Below are 24,152 nucleotides of genomic sequence, written 5' to 3' on the forward strand. Positions count from 1 at the left end.
CGAAATGGATTAACCTTCCCAATAAAACGTTCTATAACGGAACAACAAATTTTAAATTTTTCGATAATCATTAGAAATCATTGGACACCAGACCAACGCACCAAAAACCGAGCAAGATCATGTTGTGATAAATGGAAGTCACAAATGTATTTTGTTCGGGGTATGATCGATTCGAGAAGCAAACATCGATTGGGATGGATATCCTTTTGCAGCAAGGCCTCACGCTGGAGTGAAAGTACGGAATAAAGTACTTACTTACTTTACTTAGCTGGCCCATTACAGAACATTTGTTCTATAGGCCGAACTAAGAAGAGATCTCCATTCCTCTCTATTTGTTGCTTTGCACTCTGGAATACCGCGCCTTTTCATCTCATCATCCACTTGTTTGCGCCATATATTCCTTGGCCTGCCAATTCTGCGTGCACCGCCATGTGGCATGTATTCATACGCCTTTTTAGCGGGTTCATCATCGCTCATTCTTATGATATGGCCTAGCCAACGCAATCGCTGCATCTCGATACGTTTAACTATATTGATGTCGTTGTATAGCAGATACAGCTCGTGGTTCATGCGACGTCGATATTCACCGTCAACGCAGATTGGTCCGTAGATCTTTCGAAGAATTTTTCTCTCAAACACACCAAGCACTGCCATGTCTGCTTGCGCAAGTACCCAGGCTTCGGAGCCATACATCAGCACGGGTAGTATCAGTGTTTTGTAGAGCGTTATTTTTGTTTGACGAGATGTGGCTTTGTTTTTAAACTGCTTACTTAAACCAAAGTAGCATCTGTTGTCAACTGATGTCGTTTGTTGTGTTTACGGAGGTGCCGAGGTATACGAAGTCTTTTACTACCTCAAAATTATAGGAACCAACCAACAGTTGGTCCGATCTCAATGGACGCATTGCGCGTCGACACCATCAACTTGGTCTTCTCACCGTTTACCGCCAGACCCACCTTAGCAGATTCTCCTTCGACCTTTATAAAGGTATCAGTTACTTCTTTTACTGATCGGCCTATGATGTCTATATCATCAGCATAAGCAAGTAACATGTGACTATTGGTGTAGATTGTGCCACTTCTTTTGGCGTTTGCCTCTCGTATAACCTTTTCTAGCAGGATGTTGAAGAGGTCACACGAAAGGCTGTCTCTTTGTCTGAAACTTCTTTTGGTACCAAACTCTTCGGAGAGGTTCTTTCCTATTTTAACTGAGGACCTCGTGTCAGTTAAAGTCATTTTACAAAGCCGGATGAGCTTTGCGGGGATACCAAATTCAGACATGGCTTGGAATACCTTGGAACGCAGCGGGCTGTCGAAGGCTGCTTTATAATCGACAAAAAGGTGGTAGGTGTCGATCTGCATCTCTTGGGTCTTCTCCAGGATTTGCCGCAAGGTAAATATCTGGTCAATGGTGGACTTGCCAGGTCTAAAGCCGCATTGGTATGGTCCAATTATCTCGTTGACCATAGGCTTTAGTCGTTCGCACAATATCCCTGTGCGAATAAAGTACGAACAAAAAAAGTAAGAACGGCGTAAACTTTGGCTGGGCCAAACTTTTTATACCCTTAACCACAAACTGTATTGAAGTGAAAAGGAACAATCAGTTTCCTTTCGTTTATGAAAGTACTAAGCTCTTCCTCTTCAAGGAGTAGTATATATCCCAACAGATAATACTACCGTCAAAAGAGCCCATATGGGGCGTCATCGTAGTTATTTCCAAAACATGGACAAATATTTACAATTTTTCAATTGAGCTTATGAATTCCTGGCAACACACAATATTAAATTACGGCAATATCGGTTCGAAAATTTGTCAAAAAAACCCTCGAAATGCAAAAAATTGGCAAAACCGGCTAAACATAGCCCTGTAGTGGGATTCTGTAACTCATTTTTGCTGTTATCGATAATTGTCGGTGAAATTAAAATGCTTATAATTTCGATAATTAACGAATTTTTTAAGCCAAAAACTTCAAAATACCGAAAATCGGGAGGTACCTTGCTATGGGGTCTAGATAAAGGCTTGGACCTATACCTACAAGTTTTAGGTGGACAGTTTCATACACCTAACAAAGACTAAATACCTAATACCAAAATTCCGAAGGTACCGTTTTATGGGGGCTATATAAAGGCGTGGCCTATATCGAAATATTTCAGGTGGAAATTTGTATACCTCCAGAGAAGACTAAATACAAAATGTGAGTCATTTCGACGGGATATTTAGGCCACAACCTTAAAATACCGAAAATTGAGGGGGTTCCTTTCTATGGGGGCTATATGAAGGGGTGGACATATACCAAATTTCAGCTATTTCGGTATGATAATGAGGCTAAAATTCTCGAAATACCGAAAATCGGGGGTATCGTTCTACGGTGACAGTATGAAGCCGTGGACCTATACCGCAAATTTAAGGTGGTAAATTGAATATATGAATAATAAATACCAAATTTCAGCCTTTTCGGTGGGATATTAAGGCAACGACCTTAAAAATACCGAAAATCGGGAGATACCGTTTGTTCTATGGGGGCTTTATGAATATATAAATATAACAAGTAAAAAAGTATCAGTCGGCTTTGCCGACAGAGATTTACCCTCAGCCTGTGCGGATTGAAATACTTTTTGTTTTCAAAATTTTTGACATATGAACCGACAAAAGTATGGATAGGATTAAATAGATAGGGTTTTTATATCACAATAGCCTACGAAAAACATAATGTCGCTGTAAACAGGGCCACTAAGAAAACCTTCGGTAAAAATGTCCAAAGGATCCTCGAACAGACCCTTAACCACACAAAAATGTTGAACATTTGTGTGGGTGGTACCACAAGGATTGGACAGATAGGGCCAAAATTTAAACATAAACGATAATATTTATTTCGACAATATTTAGAGATCCAAATTTGGACCAAATCGGTTGCTAACTCTACGAGAAATCACGCGTAACATTCTAGCGAGGTGGGGGAGGTACAGGAAAAAGTGGACCTATAAGCACCACCTTCGAATTTCATCTAATGTTCGAAGAGATATTACAATATCCAAGTGTGGACGAACGCAATATTCGGTTTGAGCCCTCCAGCCACTACATATGGTGGCCATAGGGGGTTTTTTTTACAACTTTCGGGCTGTTTTCTCAAGAAGTATGGACTTGCCCTTGAAAAAACTTTTACTGCCGTAATTGAGGCAGCGAATGCAAGGTGCTTCAATAAAAATCAAAGTGATTCGAGAGCAGGTCTTAAAGTGAATTTATCCAAAATTTTGTGTGGGAGGTACCCGAAGGAGTGGTCAAATATAGTCCATATTCGAAGCTGATCTATATCTGGAAGATATTTTAGGATGTGTAAAGTATGGACCAAATCGGTCGCTCCCATCAAGAGTTATCGTATGCACAATTTTTCCGAACATTTTTGAACTTTTGTGGGGGAGGTACCAGAAGGAGTGGACCGATATGGCTTATTTTCGAACTTAAACTAAGTTTGCACAAAATATTACAAAGACCAAATTTTGGACGGAATCGGCAGATCCGTTCGAAAGTTATCTTGCGCTCCAACCACTACACACGGCGTCATAGGGCTTTTTTGTACTTTTCATGCTATTTTCTCAAGAAGTATGGACTTGCCCCTGATGAAGCTTATACCGTTATATTAGGGCAATGAATGCAAGTTGCTACAACAAAAATCAAAGCGATTCGTGAACATGTCCTAAACTGAACTTTTCCGAAATTTTGTGTGGGAGGTACCCGAAGGAATGGACCGATTGAGTCCACATTAGAAACTCATCTAAGTCTGGTAGAAATTTCACGATGTGCAAAGTATGGACCAAATCGGTTACTTCAGAGCTATCGTGCGCACAAATTTTCCGAACATTTCCGAACTTTTGTGGGGGAGGTACCGGATGGAGTGGACCGATATAACCCATCTTCGAACTTAAACTAAGTTTGGGCAAAATATTGCGAAAGCCAAATTTTGGACCAAATTGGTTCATCCGTTCAAGAGTTATCGTGCGCACCAGCCAGCCAGACAGACGGACGAAAATTGCTAAATCGACTCCAAATTGTCTGAAACACATTTCGTGCAAACATACCATTATTTCAATGAGGCACATTTTGCCCGTATGAAAGTGTATATACCCTCGTTAGCATAAATGCTGAGGGTATAAAAATTATAGGAAATAAAATTGATCACGTTGTGCTAGATGGAAGACATTCATCCAGCGTTTTAGATGTACGTTCGTTCCGAGTAGCAAACATAGACTCAGACCACCACCAGCAAAGTTACGTACCCGATTAACCGTAGCAAATAAAGTACGAACAGACACAACATGAAAGTTAGACATCGGTAAGCTGCAATCACAACAGATAGCCACAGCATATTCCACCCAACTAGCCCAATTTCTTACTCAAAGCTCTTCCCGCTCCGATAACATATCAGCACAATCGCAAAATATTGCCCACTCCATGCAAATAACCACAAAATCAGTACTTGGAGACCTCCACCTGCTACCATTTCGTACCACTTCCGTACATTTTGATTATTTTTTTTTTTAAATCCGAAAATTTTACCTATGGGTGAACATCAAACTGATGGCTTTGGAGCTAGTGGCTGTATATCCTCCTCTAGAGACCAGCAAGGTTATTTGGTAACTGATACAGATAGTGTGTTCAGGATGTGAAAAGAGCATTTTTCAAACTGTTGTTATCCAATAGTAACGAAGACGAAGAAGATACCACAGATCCAATCACAGAAGGTAGTATTGAATGTATACCGGCCAGCCAAGATGAGCAGTTCAAATTCGGAAGCGACACGCTGATAAGGTGTATTCATCATCTAGTCGGGAAGGAAGTACGCGTACCCGACGATTGAAATCTGAGCAACCTATGCCCCGTCCACAAGAAAGGAGGCTGTGCGCTTCAATTCTAGGCATTAAAGTCAGCTGCCTATTGCGTATAAGATAGTATCAGGATATTGTTCGAAAGACTAAAGGCTATGGTCAACGAACCCTTACTATTGACCAGATATTTACCCTGCGGTAAGACCCAAGAGATGCAGATCGACAGTTGTCAAATGAGAAGAATTGTACTGGCTAACAAATACTGTTTTGGCTTAAATAAGCAGTTTAAAAACAAAGCCTCTCGTCAAGCAAAAATAACACTTTACAAATCACTGATATTACCGGTGCTAATGTATGTTTCCAAGCGTGTGTAGCTGCGCTAGCAGATAAGGCAGTGCTTGCTATGTTTGAGAGAAAAATTATTCAAAAAATCTACGGGACAATAGCCTTGACGGTAAATATCGACGTCGCATGAACCACGAGCTATACATATCTGTTATACAACGACATCAGTATAGTTAAACGTATCGAGATACAACGATTGCGATGTCTATGCCATGTCAAAAGAATGAGTGGACCACACTTTCGGGTACCTCCCACACAACGTTTTGAAAGAGTGTTGTTTTTCGTTTTTGTATATCGTTCCCAACGCCACACTTTCCGGTCCCTGCGGACCGAGAGGGCCACCTCCCCTTAACGAAGGGAGCGCGTACACCTCATATTCCGGAAAATGGGGGTTAGTAGACTAGGGAAAACCAGCTACAGCAAAACATCAGCCGGTTACAAAGTTACATTTTAAAGACAAACATATCAAGAAATAAATAGGTCTAATCTAACATATTGCCTGGCAACTGTTGCAACAATACAGAGGTTCAGATAAAGACATCCTATTACAAAACTCGTCTGGGATCGTTTTTAAATTGTTGGCAACATGCTGTGTATGCGGCCCCAGTTATGACGGTATAGCCTTTTTGGGGCAGGTTCAATACTTCCTGACTCAGAAGTATTGGTTTTTACATATTTTCTCTAGGTCAAAGGCTGAGGATATATATCTGCCGACACAGCTGACTGATACTTTATTACTTGTTTTATTATCGGTCTTGTAGTCAACGTACGTACTCTGTGCTACCGTTACTTATTACTCAGTAATGAGTAAAGTTAGTGTAATGCAGGCTACATTTCCTGAGTATTCCAGCCATGTAGAACTTCTCTATAAGTTCTGTTATTAAAATTAAGTCACATATTATTTAACTAATATGAATCGGCTTGCACTCATTGATATGAGAGAAATCTCCCTTGCCCTTTCGGGGATGTGTATGGGAACACATATGTTCCTATAAATGATATTGCCTTTTACATTTTTAAATAAATAACTTATTATTTTTCAGCCTACTAATAATGCAAAAGGAAGCTTCTTTACATTACTCCGCAATGGTTATTCTGCTCACTCGGCTACCAAATTTTTGCAGGGATTCTAGGTTTTGGTTCTATGTGAATAAGTGGAAATCTTTCTGTGCGCTCTTCCTTGAAGTGAACATCTCAGAATACATAAACGTGACTAAAAAAAGGTTCACGCTGCCGGGGGAGCCAAACCCCCTATGAAGTGAAGTAGTCATAAGGTCATACAAGCTAGCAAAAGCTGGAAAATGTGTATATTCAAACTTCGGATTTAATATTTTTCCCTCAAAAGCCATCAAAGTAAGTAATTTTTATGGCAATATAAATTACCTACCTAGCTGACATAAATTACCAAGATTAACATTTCCATCAAAATTCTTTTTGGTCTAGTTATTTTAACAAGAGAACACCAACTAATTTTAAACACTAACTAATCCCCTGCATTTCCTTGAACTGTGTTAGGAGTTCCAGAAAATTAACTCTTAATAATCTCTGAAAGAGTTATGCCACTATCATGTTTAGGTTCTTCATTAAAATATTTCAGTGGAAATGCAACTTTTTTTTGCTATGCTTGTCTTTATCTATTGTTTTTGTTGTTTCCTTCATGGCTTGTATTATAATCGAGAGTAATTTATATTGTGGTTGGGTTTTGTTGCTTTAATTTCTCTCATCTTTGATTGTGTTACAACATTTTTGTTTTTTGCCATTTTTTGTTATTAATTCTTAAAGAATGAACAACTGAACAATAAATAGAACAACATAGAGGAAACCAGAAAATAGAAAGATAAGTAGAACCGCAAAAATTCTACAAGATGTTTTTTATTGTTGTTATTTTCGTTTTTTTTTTCTTCCTTCACAGTAATACATTTGTGAAATACAAAATAGTTGTGGTGGAAGTAAAGCAAGTAAAAAATACCCTCATAAAATCTCGAAGTGAAATAAATGCTTTTAGCACGCAAAACTGCTGCATTTAAAAACGAAGAAAAAAAAACAAAACAAACCGGGAAAAATAATCATAAAAAAACAGTAGAACAGAATCATGCTCAACGACAGCAAAAATAACGAAAACAAAATTCTGCAATTTTATACAAGAAGAAGTCTATTGAGTTCTTGTTTTCGCCAGAACATGCAATTTAATTGCAACAAATCAACAACAACAGCCACACAGCCCCACAAAATAGCGTACGACAGACATATTCTATCAGAAATAATGGCAAACAACCATTTGATTGAATACCCACAAAAGTAAGACAACCAGAACGAAAGCCAGCACAAAAAATACCGAAAATAATAAAATAAGCAGACAAAATAAAACCACTGGCAGAGTAATGAACAAATCGTAATACAAATTCGAATCCATACACACCAAAACGCAAAACAGAAACATTAAAAAATCACTCTAATGAGTGCAGCAAGTCTTCCAACGACCATCATCAGTCATTTAACATTTACGAGGGAGGGGAATATTTGGGAAGACTGACTTTACGCCAATCCCAAAGACTAAAGATATATGTATATGTTACGGCAACCCACGACCTTATGTGTGCAAGGCGGGTGTGCATGCCATTGCACCACGGTGACACACAAAGTAACCAGATTAACGATTATAAAAATGACATAGAACCAATCCCAGAAGATTGTATTGAATCTATACAGCTATACCAGAATCAGATCAAAGGAGCAGTACGTCGGCTGAAGAATAATAAGGCAGCATAAGCCGATGAATTATCAGCCGAAGTGTTTCAGATTGGAGGCGACACTTTGATATACATCTTACCATGTTATTCACACACGTTATCAGCAACATCTGGTAAGACCGAACGAATGTCAAAAGATTGGAACGTGTGCTACTCCCCACTGCATCTGCGGAAATAACACCAACGACTAGATCGCCAGCTTAGGTCAAATTCTGGAGAAGAGTCAACAACAATCGACAGTTAGTATCCCACACAGCTTACACGACAATATCGTCAAATTACGTCGAATTCTGAGAAAGAGTAGGGATAAGTAGATCGAAGCTATAGTGCATCCTTTATAGTCAAAAACGTATGGTGCACAAGCAAAGCTTATACGACTTGGCAAGATCACATTAATTGATTCTCAATCCGCAGTTAGTTAAACGAGCAAATGATCTCTCCGATCAATTCAACAACAAACAAGTAAAAACATTAAGTTCGGCCGGGCTCTCCACCATAAGTTATTCTGAACTAAAATTTTACAATTAGTTTCCTGCCAAAATTGTTCGACCACGGATACTCCAAATGCCTAAATTAGGTCACAAAATGTATCGAAAAATGTCTTCAATCTGTTGGTACCTTTATATCCCCCATATACCAAAACTGGGACCAATGTGAACAATTTTTGGTGGAGAAGTTTCGGGACCTCTGAGAACTTCAAATATCAAATTTTGAAAAAAACCCGAAAATTGCGTGGTGCCTTTCGGTAGGGGCTATACCAAAACATGGACCTATATGGACGATTTTTGGTGGATACGTTTTGGGAAAACGGAGAACCTCAAATATCAAATTTCGGTTTAAAATTGTAGCTAAAATCCCCAAAATACCGAAAATCGGAGGTACCGTTCTATAGGGGCTATACCAAAACATGGACCTATGTTAACGATTTTTGTTGAAGAAGTTTCGTGATCACTGAGAACTTCAAATGTCAAATTACACCTAGTTCGGTCAAAAATTTAGCTAAAATCCTCAAAATACCGAAAATCGGTATTACAGCTCGTTCGGTCAAAAAAATTAGTTAAAATCACCAAAATACCAAAAATCGGAGGGTACCGTTATATGGATGCTATACCAAAACATGGACCTATGTGGGCGGTTTATGTAGAGAAGTTTCGTGACCACAGTCAACCTTAAGTGCCAAAATACAGCCAGTTCGGTCAAAAATTGTAGCTAAAATCCTCAAAATGCCAGAAATCGGGGGTACCGTTATATGGGGGCTAAACCAAAACATGGACCTATGTGGACGATTTTAATGGAGAACCACTGAGAACCTCAAATGTCAAATTTCAGTCAATTCAGTTAGAAAATGAAGCTAAAATCCTCAAAATACCGAAAATCGGGAGGTACCGCTATATGGGGGTTACACCAAAACATGGACCTATGTAGACGATTTTTGTGGAGTAGTTTCTTGTTCACTGAAAACCTTCAGTGCCAAAATACAGCTTGTTCGATCAAAAAATTTAGCTAAAAGCCTCAAAATATCTTAAATCGGGAGATACCGTTATATGGGGGCTAAATCCAAACATGGTCCTACCTAGCACTATTTTTGGAACTGAAATAATTGTTTTAGATCCCAAATATTTTTAGACGAAATCCGTTCACAGAGTCGATTTGGAATCGATTTAGCCATGGCTATCTGCCTGCTTGCCTTCTTGCCTGGCTGGGGCGCACGATAAAACTTGTACCATCGTAATGCGGGCAGTGAATACAAGTTATTACAACAAAAATTCAAGTGATTCGAGAGCAGGTCTTAAACTGAATTTTTCCGAAATTTTACGTGTGAGGTGGCCGAAGGAGTGGACCGATATAGTCCATATTGGAACCTCGCCTATGTCTAGAACAAATTTTAAACCATTTTAGTGAAAAGTTTTGAACTTTTGTGTGGGAGGTACCTAAAGGACTTAGATCAAGTTCCAAGATAGGCCATATTGGTCCACCCTTTCGGGAAATTCCCCCACAAAAGTTCGAAAATATTCGGAAAAATTGTGCTTACTATAACTCTTTACCGATTTGGTCCACACTTTGCACATCGTAAAATTTCCTCTAGACATAGGCAAGACTTCAATATGGAGTCTATCGGTCCACTCCTTCTGGTACCTCACACTCAAAATTTCGGAAAAGTTCAGTTTAAGACCTGCTCTCGGATCGCTTTGACTTTTGTTGTAACAACTTGTATTCACTGCACGCATTACGATGGTACAAGTTTTATCAGGGGCAAGTCCATAATTCCCGAGAAAATAGTCCAAATATTGTAAAATATCCCACCATGTGTAGTGCCTGGAGCGCATGAAAACTCTCGAACGGATCAGCCGATTCGGTCCAAAAATTAGCCATCGTTATATTTTGTCCGAACTTATCTTAAGTTCAAAGTTCGGTATACTCCTTTAGGTACCTCCCCCACAAAAGTTCAAAACTTTTCACTAAAATGGTTTAAAATTTGTTCTAGACATAGGCGAGGTTCCAATATGGACTATATCGGTCCACTCCTTCGGCTACCTCAAACGTAAAATTTCGGAAAAATTCAGTTTAAGACCTGCTCTCGAATGCCCGCATTACAATGGTACAAATTTTTTAAGGGGCAGGTCCATAATTCCTGAGAAAATAGTCCGAACGTTGTACAATACCCCCCGCAATGTGTAGTGGCTGGAGCGCACGAAAACTCTCGAAGGTATCAGCCGATTTGGCCCAAAATTTGGCCATCTTAATATTTTGTCCGAAGTTATTTTAAGTTCAAAGATGAGCCACATCGGACCACTCCATAGGTACCTCCCCAACAAAAGTTCAAAATTTTGTACTAAAATAGTGCGCACGATAACTCTCGAAGACAGTAACCGATTTGGTCCATATTTTGTACATCGTAATATTTCTTCGGCACATAGATCAGGTTCGAATATGGACTACATACGTCAATTCCTTCGGGTACCTCCCGCACAAATCTCGAATCGCTTTGATCATTGTTCTAGCAACTTGTATTACGACGCTACAAATTTTTCAGGGGCGGTACATGGTTCCTGAGAGAATAGCCCGAATGCTGTAAAAAACCCCTATGGCACCACACGCAGAGAAAAAATATTTTTCGCTTTTGTTGGAACAAAAATATATGTTTTGGTTCCAAAAATGTATTTGTTTTGTTCAAACATTGTAATCCAAATACAAAAATACCATCTTTTGTTCCAAACATAGAAAACAAAAACAACTTTCGAATTTCCGCAATATTGTTAAAATCGTTAACAATACCGATTGTAGGAACTATCATAATCTAATTTTGTTTACAAAAAGTATTGTCAATACAGAAAACCAGCCCAGAAATTTTTGATTTGAGTGCATATACTTCTCATATACACTTTTCGCATAACTTGGATATAAATGTCGCGTATAATATTGCAATCATTGATGAACACAATACATGGTTTGCTGCATTGGCTGACAACAAAGACAAACAAAAAGCCACAAGAACCCACCGCAACATAAGGAATAATTAAACACCATAACAAACATGAAAAGGAAAGAAGAATGAAACAAAACAGAAACAAATAAAAACAAGAGTCTCACAAGTACATACACACAAAAACAAAGGTAAAGGCAGCATGTCATACAAACACACCACAACTCACCAAAATTGTTTTTTCAACACGGCATCGAATAGCGAGAGAAGAGAAACAAATTTTCGAAGAAAAGAGAGAAATATTGTTCAGTTGACACAAACTATTTTTGGATTTACAATACTACATGAGGAATCCAACAATATGTTAACAATTCATATTTTGCTCTTGGAATATTGTTGGATCAAACATATTTTTTTCTCTGCGTGCATGTGTAGTGCCCTGAGCGAATTCTTTAAGCAAATATTCTACTGACACAATAGTATATTTGAAAATCCAGCAGTATTGGAGACATATGTATATTTCATATTTAAATCAGGGCTACCTATAATTTTTGTGTTAAAGTGTTATCCGCTTAATTAGGATTCGGAAGCTTGTGATATGTGCGAGTATACTTAACCATTAGAAATTCTGAAATAAAGGGGAACATACCTGGAAAGACAAAACAAACAAAATATATTAGAATAATATCAAAATATTATTTTTCATTAATTTAATATTAGCAGAGAACTACTTCTCCGAGTACACTATAAACTGCTTATATTCAATATTTAATTAATATTTTTTAAATTAATATAAATATTTAAATTAATATTTTTTAAAATTAATATTAATATTTTAATTAATATTTTTTAACATTTAATATTTATTTTTATTTTTTATTTAATATTATTTTATTGCTTTAACTCCCACAAGAGCATAGAACGCTAATTTTAACATCTTAATTAATATTTACTTTTATTTTTTATTTAATAATATTTTAATATTTATTTTTATTTTGTCTATAACATTTTCTAAAACCATTTCTAAAGTCATATTCACCATCCCTCGTTGCTGTTTAGTAATTACAAAATTTTACAATACAACAATGATTTTGATACAACAATACCGCTGATAGGAAAAAGCATAAAAATATAAATATTACAAAATCCGTCTGGCAGACGAAATAAAATTTCAGAATATTATTGTTGCAATCAAATTCACATTTTCAAACCATCCTTATTTATTATCACAAAGCATTTGTTCATTCAATGTTGGCACTTCCAAATGATGAGTCATCAGTTTTAAAATTTGTTGGTGTTAATTTTTTTTTTCTATTTTTTGTTGTCTGGCTAAGTCAGCCGCCATGTATTACTAATTCCCATAACGATTTCTTTTCTCCTCCTCCTTTTTGTGGTTATTAAATTTTACTTTTTATTTCCGTTTTTTTTTTGGGAAATTTTGAGGCAATTATTTTTTTTCTTTTGTTTGTCTTTAGGAAGATAATAAAATGACAGGAATATATTTTATTACACATTTAGGACAGCCAATGAGGTTTCAATATTTATATTTTCTTACAAATAAATATTTTATGGCGAATTGAAATTGTCTGTTTAATAGTGTTTAATAAAACATTGTTTGACTGTTTACACAATATTTGTTTTTATTATTATCAGTTTGCGAATAAACAGAAAACAAAAAAAAAAAAACATTTTTATGAATTACTTTGTATGGATATTTCCCTCTTTCTTTAAGGATGGGGTCATTATGTTAATGGTTTTAATTTCATCGAACAAAAGGGGAAATAGAGGAGATAAGACATAAGCAAAGTGCTGCTATCTACGGTCATGGGTAATTAATTTGTTTAAATGGAGCTAAATTATTCGAAAACAAAACTTGGAAACCCATAAGTGATGTGAATTCAATGGAACATTTCCCTGCTGCAAATTGTACTTTGATGATAAGATATTTTTAACTTCTTATATGTGAAAACGGGTGTTGATATTTATATTCAATATAAAATTGCGATAAAGTTTAAAAAACAAGACATTGCAAATTGAATGACAGAGACACCTTATATTATGAAGTTGCAGTTCCAGTTTGCATCTTGAGATACTTATATTCCAAGGATTCGAAATTTGAAAAGCAACCCTTGTATGCAAGTCCTCGTATTGCAATTCTGCATACTATTTCATTTAGTGTAAATACAAGTAAAATACAAGATATGAGAGAAGAAGAAATCTGAAAACCACTTATGTGTGGATGACAACGATAAACAAGCACAAAATGCATGAACAAAAAACTTACAAGAGACATGATTTTCTCAAGAAATTCTCATACATCCAACCAATAACACTTACATACAAATAAATGTATGTTTGAATTTGAAAAAGCAAAACGTTTAAGAACTCGTTGTAAAAGACAAGCGAAAAAATTGCAAATTAATTAGAAAATGACCAAAAAGTAAAAACAAAATACTAAAAGATTTAATGGCTTTGCGCTGGTGTTCTTCTCTGTCTGTCCATTTTGCCTGACTGTTTGTTGCCAAACAGAAATGAAACGTACCACACTTTTTTTGGTGGAAATGAAATTAAATAATCGCCCAACTAAAAGAATGAATTGATATTTTGCCGCAAGAAAAAAAAAAATGAAAAGACCAAAAAATACTATGTCTGGCTGAGTGGGTTAGCGGAACAGTTGTGAAACCCCACACACACGCAGCATGCATAATTTGTGGGAGGAGTGTGAAGAAAACATAAGAGTGGCAAGATATTAAATTTATGACTTTTTAAAAATATTTTGTTTTTTTTCTAAAGATTCATCTTCACGCATCTTATGGGCATTTATACATACACACATATCTCACGTACCAACTGGCAATCGCCATCGTTCGGCGGCAGAAGAAAATTGGTGTGAACGAAAAAGAACAACAATTCTCAAAAATATGATATAATATTCTGAAATATCAGCCGCCTCTTGGGTTATGATGGGAAATGTTTTTTTTTTTCTTCTTTGTTTTTGTATGATCGTTATTAAGTATTTGTTTGTGCTATCTTGACAGAAAATAGCTTTAGATAAATTTAGCATATCTACAACTTTTTGTTTGTGCTAAGTGGCCGAACAACAGTAGCTGGCTTTCGCAATTTGTCGCACAAACCGAAAATTTCGATAAGAAAAATTGCCAAAAAACATTCTTTTGAAAGGGATTACTTAGTATAAAAGTGCCGTGATGTACAGTCTATGGCACACTTGTTGGCAACGTTTGTTGCAAATATTGGAATGTGATAGGAAATGATAAAGTGCAGGTATGTGTGTATACATATAGGTTTTGTGTGACAATGCCAAGCAGTCCGTCAAAATGTTATTTAAGATATTTATTTTGAAAATAGATAATTAATGAAATGCTGTCTTGCATTTGGACAATTGTCATAAGTCATTAAAAAACAAAAAAATATACGTATAGAAATCGTTGAAGTTGATAAGAGACTCATATGTTAGCTTAATAATATTAATAATATTCCTTCTGTCCATGTTTCTTTCCCGAACTAGAAGACAAATACATTCAACTGCATTTAAAAGAAATAACCAATATGTTATATGCGAGCATTGAAATAGATTCCTATGCTCTGACATTAGGTTGACGTGAAAATCTTTCAAATTTTATTTTCACATCACAACAATTTTTGTCGAGAGCTCTGTAGTGGAATTCTGTAACAAATTTTTTGACTTACCGACACAAATAGCTCACCTCTACGTGTCACTTTCAAAAATTCAAAAATAAATACTGCTTTATTTTGAAGATCAAGTAGTAAATAGTATGCCGCAAAAAATTTCAAGTTGATCGTAGCAAAATTGGCTAAGATATGAGCATTGGAAGGTTCTTGGTCACACTAGAGTGTTTCATTGAAATAATTTCATGAAAACAGGGTTCCTAGGTCGAGTTCCACAGTAGAGTGATGAAGTTGCTGCAGTGGGCAACTCGATCTATAAATACCTAAAAGTTTCAATGAAACCACTCTAGTGTGACCTTCGACAAGGAAACTTTAAACGCGTGTTTCTCGAAATTACATTTTTGAAGTCGGTGCCAACGATAGCTCGAAAACGAATTAACCGATTTTCCATTTTTTTAACAATAAACGGTAATTTTTTCTTTAAAATCGAAATTTTGATTTTTACAGTTCACAATTTATTAAAAAAAGATTTTTTAAACTCTGTTTCGCTTAAAGATAGGATTATTAGGTTCTTACAACGCCCACAAAAATAAACGAAGATAGCCCCATCCGTTTTCGAGCTATCGTTGGCACCGCAAAACGCTTCTCCAAAAAGGGTTTCGCAGGTAGCCATTTAAAACAACACTATGCAATATTTTTCAACAACAAAAATTCTAAAAGTAGTATAGCGAGCAAAAGAGAGCGAGTTTGTAGAGATTTTTGGAGAGTTTTGTGACTGAGAACTTGCAAATTTTTGCTGGGAAAATTTGTCCCGCAAAAATTTGCAAGTCTTATCAGCTGACTTTTAATCACCTGTTCATTGTAAACAACTCAAAATGTTAACATTGTTGACCAAGAAAATTTCACAATTGCACATTTTTTTAGATGTTAAAGCGTTGTGGATAGGACTAAAGCATTAAAAAAGTAAACTGCTATTTTAAAACTTATGTTTTTGTTCCGTTCGTTTTAAAATATCAAAAGAAACAAAAACAAATTTCATACATTTTCAGAAACAGCTGACATTCTTGAAAGTTTTTGCAAAATGTTGTTCGATAATTTTCTGCAATTTTTCTTGTGTGAGAGAGTGAAATTCACTGAGACAGCTTGCTGGAACTGACTGAGTAATTATTGCTGGGAAAGTTATCGTACACACCTATTAATGATAAAAAACCAAGGTAGAATAGCTGCTGAACTAGTGAGTCCTTCCTTTGTAATATTTTATCCTAACTTAGTTCGGAGATGGACCATGTTCCGATAACTCTGGAAGAGAGTAACTCTTTCAACCACTTCCCCCACAAAGTTTCAAAACTACAGTTAAAGGGCATCCCTCGCATTATTTTGATTTTTTTTAAAGCAGGTGATCCTCGCAGCCCACGTTACGACGACAAATATTTTCGAGGGCACTTTTTGTGATAATGGCCCAAAAGCTCCAAAACACCCAGCGGACACCAACTACAAATGCTGATGAGTATGCAACTTACGAATTGAGAATCGAATTTGGTCGAAACCTTGCACATTGTAAAATTATACATAAGGAATATCCTCAGTCAAAATAGTTAAAAATTTTCAAAGTTTAAGAACTGTTCAAAATGTTGGACCACTTCCCAGCAAAAAAAATCCTTACTAAATAATGGGTTTTTATAGTACTTTTTGGTAGACATAGTCGTTGTTAATTTCAACACACTTCGTATTTTTATTTTATTTTGCTCTCTGCTGGATTTGATCCCGAAAACTTCTGATTTGTAGCGGAACACGCTACACACTGTGCCACGTGTACGAACATTAAAGGGGGTTTAAACGCACACATGTGCGCCATCAATTTTTTATTTTGTTAACAAAAAAAACGCGTGTCGACGGTAAGCGTTGAACCTACAACCTTCGGATATGTAGTAGGACACACATGCCGTGTGCCACCGTACTCATAACTTAGTAGGGTGTAATAAAAGTAGTTAACATTACTTTGTAATGGGTTACATAATGACTAACGGATTCGAATTTTTGCTACGTTCGAAACTGAAATGCCCAATTAAGCAAATTCGGTCTGAAAATGTACCTAAAACCAAAATCGGGTTGCACCGTTATATGTGGGATATTCCAAAACGTAAAAAAATTTCCACAATTTTTGGTGGAGAAGTTTTTTGACCGCTAGAATCCCTAAATGCAAACCTACAAGTATTTCATTTGAAAATGTAGTTAGAAGCGTAAAAAAACCCTAAATTGAGTGATGCCGTCATAAGAGGGTTATATCAAAACGTATCGATAATTTTTGGTAGATATGTTTCTTTATAACTGGGAAAACTAAATGTCTAATTATAACTGACTCGGTCTGAAAATGTAAATTTCAAATTATTAGTGGAAACCCAAATTCCAAATTATAGCTTTATTATATAGCGGTAAGTAAATGTATATAAAAACGTTAAAATACCTGAAATATGCCGGTACAGTTATATGGATGGCTATACCAAAATGTCTCCATAATTTTTGGTACAGATGTTTCTGTGTCACTGTTAGCTAATTGGACCAGCAAATGTAGATAAAAACGTCAAAACTGTGCTGATATATGGGGACTATACCAAAACGTGGACCTATGTACACATCTTTTGGTGAAGAAATTTTGTTAACTACCTTGAACCCTAAATTCCAAATTACAGCAAACTCAGACAGATAATATAAATAAAATCTACTACATTACTGACATCGGATGGTACTGGTTTGTGGGGACAATTCCAAAACAAAACCAAAAGTTTTAGTGGAGTAGTTTTCTGACCACTATAACTAATTCTGTCTGAAAATTTAACTAAAAACGTAAAAATATCTGAAGTCGGGTAGTACCGTTGTATGGGTGCTATTCCAAAACATGGACCTATATCCATAATTTTTGTAGAAACGTTTCTGTGCCACCCTAAATGCCAAATTATAGCGCATTCTCTTTGATAATATAGCTAAAACGTAAAAATATCTGAAATCGGGGCCTATACGGTTATATTGTGACGACAACAAAACGTAGACGGACATGTACCATCCGTAGTTAGAATTGTTGAGATAAATCTATTTTAAACTTCAATATAGTTCACATTTTTATTTTTTGCGCAGCTGGTATTGAACATGTGAACTTCTGATTTCAAGCTAAACACGCTAGGGCGGCCCAAGAAACGACAAACATCTTCCCCTTAGTTTATTTCATTTGAGATTGTCATGATGTCTGTCACTAGTTCAGACAGCAAGTGATTATATTCCTCAATTTATCATATCGATAAATAGTCTCTATGTAAGCCACAGCATTTAAGTCCACTTTGAAAAATCAAAACACACCACGATGCGACTGAAATGAAAGGTGCTTACACTTGGGAAGTTTTTGCGGATTCTGAAACTATAATGTTTATAGATGAGAAAAATCAAATAAAAACTAATTAAAAAAATTAAGCTACAGTGTTTTATTTATAAATGCACTAAAATATAGAAAATAATTTTTCGCTTAGCATCAAGTAGTACATTCTTCTACATGATGGAATGTCTCAAAGAAAACGATTTGAGAGATTCCATCATGAAGAATGATACTACTTGATGCTAAGCGAAAAATGATTTCATATCTTATAAATAAAACACTGTAGCTTATTTTACAGGCAATGTTGGCCGAAAATGTAGATAAAAACATTAAAATGCCTGAAATCGGGTAGTATCGTTATCGTTAGGGGCTATAGAAAGTGTATGTACCATTTAGAACTCCAAATGCCAAGTTACAGCAAACTAGGGCTAAGAATGAAGATAAAATCCTCAAAATACCTGAAATCGGGTGGTACTGTTATATGGGGTCTATAGAAAAAAATAAACACATATTGGTTTTGGTTTCATGTTCATGTATTGTCATCAAAATCTGAAAAGTGTGCAAGGTTTTAGTTTGATTGGTCAACTGCAACTCTGTTAAAAATTAGCTACTAGATTTGAACTAAACAGACATGCAACAAAGCAAGTTAAATAAAACACTGTAAAAACAAAAAAAATGGACGGATCACTTTTTAAATAAATCGCGGTCTTAGTTCACATTTTTAGAGTTTTTTAGGTTTTTACGATTTTTCTTGGTAAACGCAAGTCCCATGAAAATGGGACTAAAGGAAATGATGTAGCAGTGAAAATTCTCAACAAAATTGACCTTTACGATATTTTCGTAGGATTTACCATTTTTGAGATATACGAGTAGAAGTTCAAATTGGGACAATGCACTGACTGTATCGCCTTCTTATAAAATAATGTCATGCACGGTGCGCCTGAACTAACTTTAAATGAAAATCGCTTACACCTGGGAAGATTTTGCGGATTCTGAAACAGCAATGTTCATAGATTAGAAAAATCCTAAAACAAGAAAAAATTGCTGGAGGGATTTTTATATAAAGAGCAGTACACATTGTCAGTTTTGAAATTCGATATATCACAAGTATCGATAACTGTCCAACCATCCAGCAACCACAAAACATTTTATGAATGATAATAATGAACGGCCACACCAGCAAGCAACAACAAAGCTGTCATTCAGAACTAGCAATTAAATCGTGGTCAAAGTTCACATTTTTAAGTTTTTTTAGGTTTTCAAGATTTTGCTTGGAAACGGCAAGTCCTATCGAAATGAGACTAAACAAATGCTGTAGAGACAAAATGTTCTTCAATGTCTTTTCGATAGTACTTGCCGTTTCCAAGCAAAATCCTGAAAACCAAAAAATGTGAACTTTGATCGCGATTTTTTTAAATATTTTAAAAAATATATTTATAAACTTACCAGGTGTAAGCACCTTTCATTGAAAGTTAGTTCAGACGCACCGTGACACTCCAATCAACTTCCCAGCAAAAATACCCCATACTAAACTCCCTACTAACCCATTATATTAGTGATTATTTTTAACCACTAAAATAAGTAGTTAAAGAAGTAGTTGTTAAAAGTTCTAACCACTTATTTTATTAGTAAAAAAACAACCATTTATTTCGAGGGACATGCCCTTGTTAAAATAATGGTTTAGTAGGGAGTTTTGTAAGGGGTTTTTTGCTGGGTTATGAAATAATGAGGAAGATTGTCAGTATTGTATGGACGAATACAAATAACCATTTGGGAATTTGTACAGATGCAACTGTAATAGGATTCCAATAACACAAAAGGGAAATGAAAAAAAAATACAAGCCTAGACCAGAAAAGAGGAGACTTTTTTAAATACTTTTGTATCGATATTGGGAACGGTAAACAATTAGTGGTCAATAACACATGAGTTTGTTGAAATGATCCGAAAGCGACTACTATGTAGGCATGAAAAATACGTAAGTATGTGGGCATTCTGAAGTCCAATTATGAGATGTGATCTTATTAACCTGTGTAATAACAATGATTTAGTTATGAATTTCAAATACGAATTCAAAAAACCACATGGTCAAAAATACCGGCCCTCCTCTTTGATGTTATAGTACATATCTGAACAAAAATGCAAAATAATGTAGAAGGAGAATGGCCAAAAGAAAGAGAGAACAAGATAAAATCTTGTGAGTATGGCGAAATAATATCACTTTTTTGTTGTTTAGTTCCTGTTGAATGGGGGGGAATGTTGGAACAAACAAAAATTTAGGCAAATCTCAGAGTCTTTATCTCCAACTAAAATGAAGGTACACAAAAAATAACAAACACATGCTCACATTGGCGATTAGAACATGTGCAAATATAACAGCCAAACAGTGTTGGCCAACTCTCACACCGACCGCATGGGGACTGTGACGACAACGACGACAAATAATGTGAATCAAACAGTGGAGATACATACAATGCGCCAGAGGATAGACTGACTGATGATAGTTTCTGTTTGTATGTTGAGCAAAAATATTTTCTAAAAATATACTCACCTTGAAATGTTTTCGTACGATCGGTGGTATATTAGACAAGAAGAAAAAAAAGAATTTAGAACTTTTTATAAGCGTTTGTTTTTTCTTGTCTTATTTCGAAATGAAAACTATATTAATATTTTTTTGTTGTAATTTGTGGCAAAAGGTGTTGTTGTTATTAATGAGAGAAGATGGGCAAGAACTGATCGTGTCTGATGTTATGTCGTGATGTTGTTGGTTGTCAAGAATTTTTGCTATTACAAAATGCTAGTGTTTTTTTTTTTAGAATTTTTGTGCAATAGGCTAAACAAATTTCTCCAGAAGAAAGACGAAGAACGAATGGGCAGCAAAAACAAACAACAAGTGTGAACCTGTCAGAATAAAAAAGTAGCCGAAAAAATGGCATTTAGATTTTGTGGGCCAATGAGTGGCGCTGCTCTGGCACATTGGTTTGATGTGTGGGTGGTTTTGTGTTTTAAAAAAAGATCAAATTAATTTTATTTGATTATTCATTCACATTCTCACTATGAAGCATCCAAGCAAAAACAACAATTGTAGAAAAGGAAAAAACTCTGTAGCACTATTTGGCGCAAGAAGTACGAACAGAAAAACACAATTCATTGGAAATTGAACTATGATTTGGTTTCGTAACAAAAAGAATATAACCTTCAAAATTTGTTGAAATAATTTTCACTTGTCTTAAGTTTTTATTAAAAAAAGTTATTTTTTAATTAGAACTGTAGGATATATAGGAATCAGTTATAGATGTTTTACATGTATGCTTTGGTCACTTTTTTAAATTCATAAATAAAAAATATATTTTTTTAAATGTTTATTTTATTATTTTTTTTTGATGTTCCTGGATGGTTTTATTTTAATAAATTTTGTTGTATTTGTTTTATGGCATTAACACTAACTATAAATATATTTTCCTTAATAGTTTTTTATTTATTTTATTCATGCGTTCCTATATTCTTCTTTAATTTTGTATTAATTGTATATATACTTTATATATTTTGTAACATTGTTTGGGATATATTCAATAGAAATTGTTTAATTTTTTTTTTTTTTAATTTTTGTTCCTCTCTATATTTTTTCTTCACAGATATTTTATTATTTTCTCCTTCTTTATTCATATATATTTTCTATATTTTTTTAATAGTAATTTTGTAAATTTTTATATGTTTTTTTAATATTCCTTGGAATAATTTCAATAAATGTTGGTTAACATTTTTTTTAAATTAATTCTCTTTCGAGTTGAGCTTTTTTTAAATTTTTTGTTCTTTATATATTTTTAAAATTATTTTCTTTTCATTTCATATATTCTCACTATTTTCTTATTTTTTTTTTTTTTTTTAATTAAGAAACTTAACTATGTTTTAAATATTTTTTCTTAAATTATTATTTTTATTAATATTGTGTTTTTACTTCACTTTTTTTAAATATAAAATAAAAGAAAAAAACTTTACTAACGTTTTTTTGTTTTAAACAGCGAAAATTCCAAATCGAATTTGAAACGAAAAGGAGTCTATTGAGTTCTTCGTAAATTCTTGCGGTTGTACGTTTTTTTTGAAAGATGTTTTCTTTCTTGAATTTTTTTGTTCAAAAGCGACGTTAACTAAGCGACGATTTTCTCTCAACTAAAGGAAATTCATGAAAATTGGGTAAAACAATTTTCCGAAAAATACACAGACACCCAAACACAAATAGCAATAAGTGCTACCTACACATGCAACACATATACAACAGACACCTAAATTATAGCGCGCCAACAAGAAAAATTGAGAATAGGAGGAAAGAAAGCCCAAATGGTTTGCAGCAAAAGTTTTCTCGCACAGTTCTTTGGCATATTCTAATTTTTCCAATTCTCTGTAGCTTTGCATCGATCGGCCTTATTGTAGTCTGTATTTTGCATTGAATTCCAACAAACATTTGAATTTCTTTTGCTGGCGTTTTTTTTTTTCGAAACACATTTTATTTTGATTTGAATTCGGGACCACAAAACTACAGAATTTCGGTATTGAGATTTTTTGGCTTTTGGCCATTTTCGAAATTTCCCAATTGCACATACAGACATACATACATGCAGACAGAGAGACATAAGTATGAATGGGGTGTGTGTATTTTGTTGTATTTGGAGCTTTTTAGTTTGTTTATTTATTTATCTTACACTGTTTTTTACACTTTCTCTCCTTCTTTTATTTTCTTTAACAATTTTTTATAGACTTTTAGAATTTAGAATTTTCACCCTGCACTTGTTTGTTTATTCAATACTCGTATTTAATTCGTTTTTTTGTCGTTTTCTACTTTTTGAACGAAATGTGTTTTATTTATTCTTTCTAAATTTTCGAAAATGTCATCCGGAAATGTGTGTGGTTTTTGTTTACACACTCTTTCTCTGTACTATTTCGAAATCGAGGTCTAGACAACAATGCCTATCGACTGAAAGACAAGAAGCAAAGGAAACAATCAGGAAGTTTTTATTCTAAATTAGAAGTACCGGCTAAACCGAAAAAAAAACAAATCATCGACATTAGCCAGAATGAATAGCACATTCAATAGCCATGATACTCATTGTTACCAAAAATAAATGGTGGTGTACTAAATAAATTTACAAATTGATCGGTCATTAATGCCAGGAGAATCTTGTCGATAGATGCTTAATAAACATAAAGGTTGATGTAAACATCATATATTTCTGGAGATATTTTTCAATTGCCTTAACCATACACATATATAATAAATATAATTACGATGGTAAAGAGGAACTAAATTGGTAAAAAAGAATAATTCATTTGTTTGGAATAAATCAATAAACAAAAATAATGAATTATGTACACTGTTTGGTGACGCAAGGTGTTAAAGATACCAACGAACGGTCCTCACCCGCATTATAATGGTCTCTCTTTTATAGCATGTGGACATCTTAACAAGTAAGAACGGTGTAAAGTTTGGCCGGGCCGAACTTTTTATACCCTCCGCTACGAACTGTACCCAGGAAAAATACTCATTAGAAAGCCCCCAACTAACCCATTATTTTAACAAGGGCATGTCGCGCGAAATAGGTAGTTGTTTTATGACTACTTATAGAAGTAGTTATATAAGTAGTTACGACTACTTATTTAATTACTTCTATAATTACGAAGGCTACCGTTCTAGGGTGACGTAGGGGATGGAAGATACCAAGCAACGGTCCTGACCTGTTTTAACATGGCAAAGCGCAGGATTTATCTACTGACCTCCCCGTGGTGTCACCTGGGGAACTGCCTT

The 24,152-nt window shown here is 35.0% G+C and overlaps 1 protein-coding gene across 50 annotated transcripts in view; it reads right to left on the reverse strand.

Moving 5' to 3' along the window:
- Positions 1 to 24,152, reverse strand: part of Zasp52 (Z band alternatively spliced PDZ-motif protein 52) — a 452,865-nt gene that overhangs the window by 400,726 nt on the left and 27,987 nt on the right. For 30 of the 50 annotated variants that reach the window (XM_073989411.1, XM_073989434.1, XM_073989424.1 and 27 more), the window contains exon 1: positions 22,356 to 22,718. The exons of 16 other annotated variants lie outside the window; for them this stretch is intronic. The gene's annotated coding sequence lies outside the window, so the exon portion shown is untranslated. Of the gene's footprint in view, positions 1 to 22,355; positions 22,794 to 24,152 lie in introns of those variants that run through there. 4 more of the 50 variants (XM_073989419.1, XM_073989400.1, XM_073989402.1 and 1 more) reach the window with 4 other exon arrangements.

The sequence above is a fragment of the Musca autumnalis genome, unplaced genomic scaffold, assembly GCF_047663935.1.
Source record: "Musca autumnalis isolate F117 unplaced genomic scaffold, ASM4766393v1 scaffold_5, whole genome shotgun sequence".
NCBI lineage: Eukaryota > Metazoa > Arthropoda > Insecta > Diptera > Muscidae > Musca > Musca autumnalis.